We start from the raw sequence: 11,674 nt of genomic DNA on the forward strand, positions 1-11,674 counted from the left end.
AAATTATAGTGTTTTTCACTAATAAATGCTTAAATTATTTTTTGAATAGTTCTGGTGTCTAATATTACAAATGTTATCATTTTAGGTGCTCGAGCCGTTAATGATGTTAATTTTCTCCATTAAGAGACACATGTCACAATCTGGTAATTTTAAAAAATTTATATAAAATTTTAAAAAAATATATTTAAAGAAACATACACAAAATTTTTGAAATAATCCCAAAATTTTGAAAACCTTCATTTTAACTCCTAAACCCACATCGGTCATCGCCCTTTATCGTCGATGAAGCTCCACCTGACCTTACCCTCCCCGGAGACCAAAACCCCGATAAAATTGTGATCGATTGAGTATCGATCGACGGCGAATTGATGTTTTATACCTCGCGAATCCTAGGATGAAAATCACGATCCCACACAATTCTGACGACCAGTCGGCGACAACTATGGAGGCATATGACTAGAAGGAGAGCAGAGACTACGTCGACAACAGAAGGCGTGGTTGGAAAGAACGATGGTGGTGGGTTAGGGTTAGGACTAAGAGATTTTAGGAATCTTGGGTTTTTTCAATTTAAGAGAAATTATGGTTTTTTAATATAATAATATCTTTAATATTTTTTAAAAATAAATTTCAAAATTACTAGATTGTGATACGGGTCACTTATCGGAGAAAATTAGCGTCATTCACGATCTGAATACCTAAAGTGGTCATGTTTGTAACGATAGAAATCGGGATCATTCAAAAAATAATTTATACACTGAAAAGCATTATAGTTTAGACACTTATTTTATGTTTAACCCTGTAATTAACTTTGTACCATGTATATGGTTGGTTTCGTGTGAACAAAGTTATATATTTGTTAAAACGAGGCCGTGGCCTTGTATATCCGAATAAATACAAACCCAAAGGGAGTTGTGGTTTGAGACACGGCTATCCCAAACGTAAAGTTTGTTATAATAAGGCTTAAGCCCAAAATCTTAACATTATATGTTGATTGGATTGATTTAAACTATATATTTAAAATAAATAAACTAATATGTATATTAAAGACAATTAAGTTGATAAAATCAGAATAAACTATAAACCAATTAGAAATGATTAGGACAATCCTAGAGACCTAATTAGACGTGATGGTATGGAATGGGACTGTCTTGACGGCTGTGTTGTGTTGGATTCATCCAATGCATCCGAGCTGTGCTGTGATTCTGTGAACCACTTCACTTTGGAACTGCCACGGTCCCCACTCTCCAACTCTTTATTGGATCATCCTATCTGTTAGATTATGTTAAACTAGTCACACGATTAGTACAAAACGACAAAGGATTTGCCTAGTTTTGGGGCATGGCATATTGTTCTTTGAATGTAGGTGCGCATGCAGCTCATATACCTGTGTATCTGTATGTCAATCAATCCCCAAAAGTCTGTCCTGTATGTAGAGGAATTTTAGCCTCAGCTTCACTGTCTAATATAGATGCTCTTTGATCCTATTTTGACTCGTTTGCTTTTGGTTTTAATGGGCTATTTATTATTAATTAGTTAAATTTTAAGGTTTCTTTTCCAGTAAGCAAATATGTCAAGCTTAGCTGTTCACTGAAATGCATATATATACAAGCTGAATCTCAGTGGTTTGACCCTCACCTGCCTCCACGTATTTATCCCTTCCGTCTCTGCAGCAACCCAGTTAATACTACAGCCTGTGTTCTCACTCTTCAATTTTCCTTTCTGCTTTCAAGTAGAAGAAGAAGAGCCAAGCCCCAGAAATGGATCCCTGCCCTTTTGTAAGGATCCTGGTGGGAAATTTGGCTCTGAAATTCCCACCATCAACAAACACCTCACTCTCAAGAATCCACCTTTCTACTTCTCCATATTTTTGCAAGATTAAACTCAACAACTTCCCTCATCAAGTGGCTACAATCCCCTTTATCGTATCACAAGACAACAACAACAATTCTTCTTCTTCTTTTTCTTCTCATAAATCGTTGGACGCTTGTTTCAGTCTAGGCAAGTCTCAGATCGATAGAATCGTGAGGGGTTCGTCGTGCAAAGTTATTGTCGAGGTTTATTATGGTCCTAATGGGAGCACTTGTGGATTGGCTTATAACAAGTTGTTGGGGAAGGTCACGGTGCATTGGATCTACGTGGAGTTGAATCAAGACCGTGTGTGGTTCTCAATGGATGGATTGCTATAGGACTTAAAGAAGCAACAAGAATGGATCATCTCCACTGTTGTGTTTAACTGTCAGAACCGAACCAGACCCCAGATTTGTGTTCCAGTTCGGTGGGGAACCTGAGTGTAGTCCTCAGGTTTTCCAAGTTCAAGCAAGTCTTAAACAGTCTGTCTTCACTTGCAAGTTCAGTTTCAGAAACTCCAACGACCGGAACTCGGGATCAAGGTTAGTCATGGTTTGCTTATTAATAAGTTTCGGGGGGGATAACACGTACTAGTTTTGACTTTGTGTGTTGTCATTGTGCAACTACAGATCATCTTTGTCTGAATCAAAAACTTAGAGGAATTGGCTGCTTCCTTTGCAATCTGATAAGGTGCAATCCTCCAAAGAACGAAAAGGATGGTCGATTACAATCCACAACCTCTCTGGCTCTCCCGTGGCAATGGCATCAATGGTGACACCGTTCGTGCCATCTTCTGGCTCGGACAGGGTCACCCGATCCAACCCAGGTGGATGGCTAATTCTACGTCCAGGTTGTGGAACATGGAATCCCTGGGGTCGCCTCGAAGCCTGGCGTGAGTCTGGTTTCACCGACGCTCTGAGATACCGATTTGATCTCTTCCACGACGATATCGCCGCCACAAACGCAAGCACCACAGTTTCAACTTCCACCATCAACACCAAGCATGGAGGGAAATTCATCATGGGCACGACGACCAACGTAGCAACCCCATCAATAACCCCACAAAGCAGCGGTGACTTCGTGTCTGGGACTTCAATTTCACGTTCTGAGTCAAGAACTGGATCCGGATCAGGGCCAGACTTCGGGTTCGGAGCACCCATCTCCCCATAGAATTCGTTTCGGGCGGTGGTGTTAGTGATGCCGTTGACGGTGGACAGCGTGGGGAAGTGCAGTAGACCGGAAGTGGAAGTATGCATCACGTGACATGCACGGAGGATGCAACAGCTTTTGTGGATGCATGTCTGTCTCTCGAAAGCTAAGGAAAAAGCTGAGGTAGCAAACTCAGGAGTTTGTCGTTTAATGTAGTGAGGTTTTGTCATTTTAGATTGGTTCTTTTGGCAGATAACTAACAGCAGTCATTATTAGTCTTTGTTAGACTTCTGGTATGCTTGTAGTGCTGGTGTATGCACGAGTATATGCTCTCATGTGTATGAGCATTGAATAAGTGGTTAGTTTGTTAAGTAGTTAGCTAAGGCATGTATGCAGTTAGAAAGAAGATGTTGAGCTGTTATTGGCCATTGTACACTAATAAAATATTGATCATGCTGATATGAAAGATACGTCTTTCTTGTACAATCTTCAGTTCTCTCTACTTCTCATTATGGTATCATTCGCCAGAAATTCTGGGATTCTTTTCTAAAACTTTCGTTGCTCAATTCTTGATTGGTTGGCCATGGAGTCCTCCAAGAGATTTGCACATAAGAAAGTGAATGTTGTCCTAGATGAAATGAACTTTCTGCTATGGAAACAGTAGATTCTGCTTACGGTGCGAAGTCACCGGCTTTAACGGTTACTAAACGGGGACCTGAAGCCACCATCGGAGACAATTCTTGATGACAATGGCGTCGTAGCTGTAACACCCCAACCCGTACCCGACCCGGATACGAGTCTGAGGTGTCACATTGACTTTTCAAACTTTGACTCTTGATAAAATTCAAAGAATTTTTAAAACATTTCATTAAAGTAAAAGAGGTTTAGTTACATAAACTGACCACAATAACCAAAATCAATCAGAGCATATTTAATTCAACCAATTAGTATATGCCAACTATACTCAAAATAACCAAAAACATTTAAATCCTCTATTTTCTGATCTGAAATTTTGTAAGGGAGGTGCTGACCTATCTTACTCTTCTTCTATTCTCTTCTTGCTTTTGTACCCTACGTGTGAAACAATCACACGCTAAGTCGAAGACTTAGTGAGGCATAAAAACTTATAATGCACTTTATAACATATATCAATACATGCATGTTCTGTTCTATCATGTTATACCAAATTACATGCTTTCTTCGTATCATATAAAATCATATCAGATTAATTACAGTAAATACATACATACACATAACTCATCATTAACAGTTTATCATGTAATCACATACTTTTATGTTTAACCTTTTCAATCAAACACTATACACACACAACATCATATCATTTCTATAACATTTATCATACCACTAACATATATTTGTTTATATCTCTTGATTAGCCCATGTACATATGTGAGAACTATAGATATGTGAGTTTATGGAGGTTGTGCACTAATGTTGTCACCACAGCTCATATAAATGCACCGAAGTGCCACATAGAATTGCATCGTAGTGCCGCATAGAATTGCACCGTAGTGCCATATAATAATGTCCATAAGGACCACATATCATTCCTTAAGAATCATATACATATACTAGGGATCAAGTATGTGTCTCACCAGACTTCACACATGTTCCAAAGAATACATATATATCCCGAAGGACCACATATCATTCCTTAAGAATCATATACATATGCCAAGGATCAAGTATGTGTCTCACCAGACTTCACACATGTTCCAAAGAATACATATATATCCCGAAAGACCACATATCATTCCTTAAGAATCATATACATATGCCAAGGATCAAGTATGTGTCTCACCAGACTTCACACATGTTCCAAAGAATACATATATATCCCGAAGGACCACATAGACCCTCGACTCTTGGCATGCCAACTATACCCCTAGCTCTCATGACACATAACATGGGCATTGTCATTTATATCATTTCATATTCACACATGCATATTAATTATCTTTTATCACATGTCTGATCTCTTATAATCATGTAATCACATAGCTCATGTCATTTATTGTAAAATCACATATATCATGTAATACATATAACTTATACACTTTCTCATATGTTCACATGGTTCACATCACATGAATCATATCTTTTCATATAGATTATGCTTTATTCTCTTATATTCCCATACATGTAATACATATCAAGCATGGTTACACAACTCCTTTCGATATAACTTGCGTGTACCTATATTCTTTTTCATATACTCACATAGTCATACAGTATAATATTTCATATAACCTCATGAAACAACTCACATGGATACATACTCAAATACTCATAGTTACATATCACTTAAATTATTCATATTTACCTAATCCATGGTCATATAGCTTTTATCACCAAGTCACTTATCTAATCTCTTATTCTCATATGTTCATATTTATCATATAACACATAAGTTTTATTACATATTTATATCTCATTCCTACATCACTAATTCATAATATAATTTACATCATATCATCTACCTTATTCTGTATTTCTTAGTATACACTTACATTACCTAACCTACATTATACTTATAAACCTGAATATATTACTTCTATTATTTCTTTTATGTACAATTTAATCTATTTACTTAATTCAATTCCGTACAACTCCTATAATCATTTCATATCACTCCATAGCTTCTATTATACAACTAACGTATCATAATTTTATTTAAGCATATGAATCTTTCTCCTCTATCTTATCTTATATGCTCATAGTATCACTGAAGTTCAAGTCTCCTAGTTAATATATTATTTATGTAACCTTTGCTTACTTAGTTCATATCCTTTCTCATAAACTCACTTTTACCATATTCTCATGTTATTACTTAAATTATCTCATAACATGTATTCACGTAGTAATATTTCATTTATATATCAAAGATCTTATCACATAACTTAACTTTTATATTCATATAATTTATTATCATATCATATGGTTTATATCATCATAACATATCACACATTCACATCAACCATATAATACATATATACAATACATGTCAACACGTATAAATCATACACATATATACTTCTATTTATGAATTCATGCATTTTACTATGGAAAATAGACTTGTCGCAAGTCTTATTTCCATTTAACATCATATAATACTAATATGCACTCACCTGGCCTCACTAGTCCATTCCAATCTCTTATCTTCCCTTTTTATCGATCTTACTTGTCAATGATTCCGGAACTCGTTTAGGCTCTGAATCTACATAATTATACATTTTAAGACAATTATTAGATACCTAAACGTTGTAATTTGATACCAGCAACTTAAACGAACTTATTAAACCAATATTTACAATTTTCCTTTAGGGGGAATCGGTTCCCTCCTGTGGGGGTATCGGTTCCCCCTTGACATTCTGTAAATTCTGATTCATTTGAGGGGGTATCGGTTCCCCTTGAATGGGTATCGATTCCCTTTGCCCAGAAATCACATTTTGAGCTCGAAAATTACTTCATTTTCAGCTCAACACTTCATACTTCACTCCCTTTAATATTCATAACTTTCATACACATACTTAAACCAATAAATTTTCATTCAATATATCTTCAACTTAAAAATTCATTCTTCCACATAGCATTCAAGAATCATACCAATTTTTCCATGTTATCCAAAATTAATTCTAACACTTCATACTTCTTAATTAGATTGATGACAAGTCAAATTCATCCATAAAACTTCAACAACCATACCATATCAAAATTCCATCTTAAAACTCATATTACAAATTCCTTCTTAATTCCTTTATCTTATTGTTTAAATCCCATATAAGCTTTCCTTAAGCTTATTTAATACCCAAAGAATCAAAATCCACTTAATATTTACAGTAAATAACTATAAAAACCCAACTTACCTATTGTAGCTAAGCCCCACGTGAAGAAGAGAAAGCAAGAAGAAGAAAGCTTCCAGATAGCTCTCTTCCCACGTTTTTCACTCTTATAAAAGGGAAAGAAAAAAATATCTTTTAAAGGAAAAAGACCATAATACCCTTAATTTCCTTTAATAATTACTAAATAACCTTCATCATATATTTCCAATAATCATTGAATTATTTCATTCTTCTACTTTAGTCATCAAATTCTGAAACTTTTCAATTTAGTCACTAACCCGGTATTGCGGATGTTACAGTAGCTGTCAATGATGCCTTTGAAGAGTTCGTTGCATAGGATAGTGCGTTGGCATCCTGGCTCATTTCTACCATCAGCCCACACCTCTTACCACAATTTGTAGGAGCAGATTCAGCTGCTGCGGTGTGGAATACAGTGCAACAGTTATTTTCCAGCAGGTCCACGACTACTGACATGGTCTTATATTGCAAGCTACAATCGCTGAAGAAATGGAATGATAGTATGCGAGTCTATCTTACCCGCGTAAAGGAAGTTTGTGATGCACTTGCTTCCTATGGAAGTGTTGTTTCACATGTCGGTCACATAGCCAGCGTCTTGAAAGGGTTGCCCAGAGAGTACCAACCATTCATGGCGGTTATTACGATGATGAAAGAAGCTCTTTCTTTGGAGGATTTTTACACGGTGCTTTTGGATGCTAAAGCTCAGCTAGCAGGCTTCGATAAATCGGTGGATTTGCTACCTATGAGCGCTAATGTTGCTATGCGCAAGGGTGATTTTGACAATGGTCGACGTGACTCCAGGGCCTCACGATCGGCTTTAGGAAACCGGCCAGTTGGTCGTAGCCGAGGACGGACTCGAATCCAGTGCCAACTGTGTGGCAAACTAGGTCACCTTGTTGACCATTGTTGGCACCGATTCGATGAAGATTTCATATGTATGACCTTTGATTCTCGTACACATAAGAATCAGTTGGCTAACAGTCATTATTCAGCTGTCGAATCCCTCTGCTCAAGCTGTGAATACTGCAAGGGACGTTCTCACGCAACAGCAGGATCTTCGCAGACCAATATTGCCTCCAAATCAGCGGACCTTTGGGTAGTCGATTCGGGTGCAACGCACCACGTTACTCCTGATGCTTTCAATATCGCAAACTCTACTGAATTTCGAGGCCCAGGTAAACTCACTGTGGGAAATGGAGTTTCCCTTAACATTACCAATATCGGTAATTCAGTCTTGGATTCTTCAAAAACCTTATTTTTTAATGATTTGCTGCATATACCCCGTATAACAAAAAATTTAATTTCGGTATCCAAGCTTGCTAGGGACAATGCAATCTATTTTGAGTTTCATGCTGCAAATTGCCTTGTACGTGATGAATCCACTAGAGAGGTTCTTCTGTGCGGTGAAAAAAAGGGTGGATTGTATATGTTTGCTTTTGGTTATGCACACAAAGAAGAACATCGTGCTGGTGTGCATCTTATAGCAACAAATTTATCTCAAGACCAGTCTGAGCTGTGGCACCGGCTTTTAGGGCATCCTGCTCAGTATGCATTAGAAAAAATAGCTAAGGAAATCAATGTAAAACTTGATCCTGAAATTAATAAAACATGTGTGGCTTGTCACATAGGGAAAAGACACAAGCTTCCCTTTGCACCTTCTGTTACTCAGTATACAGTCCCTTTTGAGTTAATTTTTTCAGACTTATGGGGTCCCCCATATGTGGCTTCTAATGGCTTTCGATACTACATATCGTTCGTAGATGCATGCACTCGGTTCACGTGGGTTTACTTCCTAAAAGATAAAGCTCAAGCTCTACATGTGTTTCAATTATTTCACAAGTTTGTTCTAAATCAGTTTGGAGTATCAATAAAAGTTGTTCAAACTGATTGGAAGAGAGAATATCGACCATTCTCTACATTGTTAACACAAGCAAGTATAGTACACCGGTTGTCTTGCCCACATACTTCAGAACATAACGGTGTCGTCGAACGAAAGCATCATCACATAGTGGAACTCAGATTAGTACTGCTTGCTCAGGCATCTCTGTCTGTCCAGTATTGGTCATATGCCATGGTAGCCTCGGTTCACCTTATTAATCGATTGCCCACTAATGTCCTTGATGGGGTTTCACCCTTTGAGAAGCTATACAGCAAGAAACCCGAGTATTCCACACTGAAAGTGTTTGGATGTCAATGTTTCCCGCATCTAAGGCCTTTTCAAAATCATAAGCTGGTGTTTCGTTCTCAACCTTGCACGTATCTTGGCTTCAGGCCTAAACATAAGGGTTATCAGTGCCTTGCGAGTAATGGTCGGGTTTATATATCACGCCATGTTATATTTAATGAACTAGTGTCAAGCTCAATGTGGCAAGCTTAAGAAATACCAATTGTTTCTAATACTACAAGGTGGCGTCAAGCAATTATTCCAGTCGATGATAATGTGCCTGAAGAGGAGGATGAAACTGCCGCAGATCAAACATAATAACAAACGCCGCCTGAGGTTGTTGCTGAAACCATACCTACCTTAGACATTGTCGAAGAAGTTATGCATGTCCTAGAAATAACTACAACAACCAGCTCAGGTCTTAATACAACTGCTGCAGATGAGCATGTTGGCAATGGAACTGATACGTGTGATAATCTGTCCAGTGGTTCTGGAAATGATTATGTAGGTTTGCTAAGGCAAAACTACCACCTCATGCTAAATCGCAGCAAATGCGGGGTATTCAAACCCAAGTCTTTCTCTAGCTATTTTGAGGATGAAATTCCTTCCTTAGTCCAAGATGCACTGCAGTCCGATAACTGGAGAGCATCAGTTCAAGCCGAACATGATGCCCTTATAAAGAACAATACGTGGTCCATAGTAAAACTACCTGCTGGCCGTGTTCCTGTGGGCTGCAAGTGGCTATTCAAACTCAAGCAAAACCCTGATGGATCTGTTCATAAGTATAAAGTACGATTAGTTGCAAAGGGCTTCTCACAAGTGCCCAGTTATGACTTCACAGATACCTTCAACCCGGTTATTAAGTTTTCCACCTTATATATTGTGCTAGCTCTAGCTGTAACGAATGGGTGGGAATTGAGACATGTGGACATTAATAATGTGTTCCTCAATGAGGATTTAGATAAAGATGTTTTCATGAAACAACCACCGGGATTCGAGCAAATGGTTGAGGATGGAACCCCTCTTGTTTGCAAGTTACACAAGGCGCTCTATGGCCTTCGACAAGCGCCCAGGAATTGGCATACCAAGCTTAGAGGTATCCTTATTAGAATGGGGTTCACTGCGTCCCGAGCAGATCTGTCATTGTTCATTAACAAGGAACATGGTTGTGACATTTATATATTAGTATAAGTCAATGATATAGTTATCACTGGGCTATCAACATACAAAATTCAAGAGGTAGTGAAATTGCTTAGAGAACAATTCTCTCTCAAAGACTTAGGACTGCTTAGTTATTTTCTGGGAATAGAGGTACATCGATCACATGGCAGCGCATATGGTTACAGTCAAGCGCATACTGAGATACTTGGCTGGTACTATTAATTATGGACTGTTATTTCGACCGATAGATGATTACTTGGCAGTTGTTGCGTTTGTTGATGCAGATTGGGATACGAATGTTGATGATCGTAGGTCTATCTCTGGCTATGGCGTTTTTGCAGGTAAGTGCCTTGTTGCTTGGAGCTCTAAAAAGCAAAAAACTGTGTCAATATCAACCATGGAGGCAGAGTATAAATGTGTAGCAGACATTGCAGCTGAAATAACTTGGGTAAATGCTCTACTTGCTGAACTTGGTCTTCAGCAGTGACAGGAACCGGTGATATGGTGTGATAACTCAGGGGCAGTAGCGATGAGTGCAAACCCCGTCTATCACGCTCAGTCCAAACACATTGACATGGACGTCCACTTTATCCGGGAAAAAGTTGATGTTGGCCTGTTAAAAGTAAACTACATTCCAGCCGCGCACCAAGTTGCATACGGGTTCACCAAAGCTTTTTCCAAAACTGCTTTTGAAGAAATTCGCAAAAGCGTATGTGTGGTGCCTATAGTGTAGTTACTGTAATAAAAGAAAAGAAAAAGTAGGAAGAATGTTAGACTTATGGTATGCCTGTATTGCTGGTGTATGCACGAGTATATGCTCTCATGTGTATGAGCATTGAATAAGCGGTTAGTTTGTTAAGTAGTTAGCTAAGGTAGTTATGTAGTTAGAAGGAAGTTTTTGAGCTGTTATTGGCCATTGTACACTTATAAAATGTTGTTCATGCTGATATGAAAGATACGCCTTTCTTGTAAAATCTTCAGTTCTCTCAACTTCTCATTAGTCTTATACATACGGAGTGACCATGCATCATATTCTTCTCCCATTGTGATCAGTGAAATTTATTAATTTTTGGTACTTCTATATTTTGTTCTTTGTATAACATACAATATATATATATATATATGTATGTTTTACTTTGTCCAAACATCCTATGTTGTACACATAGAACTTGCCATATAACATACAATAAATGTATATATATATATATATAGTAAAGGAACTTGCCATAAATTATACATATTGCATCCACTGACAACATCATATATGGTCTACATTTTTTACTTCAAAGTAGAAACCGTATTCTCTAGAAACAATAGAAGCTCTCTAAAAACCGTGTATGTATCAAAATAGAATGCAAACATAGCAACTTTAAAGCACTTCACAATAACTGAACAGCCATTCAATCAGATTTTCATTCAGCAACAATATCTTCATTGTTGCTCCCTTATGCTGTAATATCTGGCAATGTAC

At 37.7% G+C, this 11,674-nt stretch overlaps 1 pseudogene; it reads left to right on the plus strand.

Moving 5' to 3' along the window:
• The first annotated feature begins 1,748 nt into the window (after positions 1-1,748).
• LOC120175335 lies at positions 1,749-3,167 on the plus strand (annotated as a pseudogene).
• Positions 3,168-11,674: the final 8,507 nt, after the last annotated feature.

Source organism: Hibiscus syriacus, unplaced genomic scaffold (genome assembly GCF_006381635.1).
Source record: "Hibiscus syriacus cultivar Baekdansim isolate YM2019G1 unplaced genomic scaffold, ASM638163v2 tig00112205_pilon, whole genome shotgun sequence".
NCBI classification, from domain to species: Eukaryota; Viridiplantae; Streptophyta; class Magnoliopsida; order Malvales; family Malvaceae; genus Hibiscus; species Hibiscus syriacus.